Source organism: Musa acuminata, chromosome BXJ1-5, assembly GCF_036884655.1.
Source record: "Musa acuminata AAA Group cultivar baxijiao chromosome BXJ1-5, Cavendish_Baxijiao_AAA, whole genome shotgun sequence".
Taxonomy (NCBI): domain Eukaryota; kingdom Viridiplantae; phylum Streptophyta; class Magnoliopsida; order Zingiberales; family Musaceae; genus Musa; species Musa acuminata.
This window is the reverse complement of record NC_088331.1, coordinates 15,771,775-15,772,500: the sequence shown is the minus strand read 5'-3', so window position 1 is coordinate 15,772,500 and position 726 is coordinate 15,771,775.

The following is a 726-nucleotide window of genomic DNA, read 5'->3' as shown; positions in this document are numbered from 1 at the left end:
CATTCCTTTTCTATTATCTACTATCGTCTTTTTTTCGAAATTCATTCTGTATTATCCCCCCCTAGTATTAGTTTGGTATCATAGCTAAATGTTAGAGATCATAGCAAGACAGAATGAAAAAAATATAGTTGGTAAACATAGCTGCCATGAAGATGATGTTGAGTCATTGAGGCTGCAGTCATGAAGATTGCTAATTAGTATAGAAGAAAAAATTGAAATAATTGAAGAACATCGAAGTAGAAAGAACCAGTATGAAAATGATGTCCAAGAGTTTACTTCTAATGATGATACACCTCATCATCCAAGGGAGTCCAGATGATTTCGGGCAAGGCATGGAGTCTAAGATGAGTAGTAGAATAAATACAACCCAAGATTGGATATTATGGAGTTTGAATGTCAAATCAATGTTGATGACTTTATCGATTGGTTTATTATAATAGAAAGATTTTTTGATTTTCATAAACTACCAGAATAAAAGAAGGTAAAACTTGTGGCACTCAAACTTAGGCAGAATGTATATTTTTGGTGAGAAAATCTAAAAAGGTAAAGAGAACATGGGGAGAAGAGTCAGATCGTGACATTGGAGAAAATGAAAAGGGAGCTGAAGAGAAAATACTTATATAAAAACTCTAGGTAATAGGTCTTTCTCAAAATCCATGATTTCAAGCAAAAAGATCTTAGAATGGAGGAGTTCACAGGATAATTCGATAATCTTATGTTAAAAAG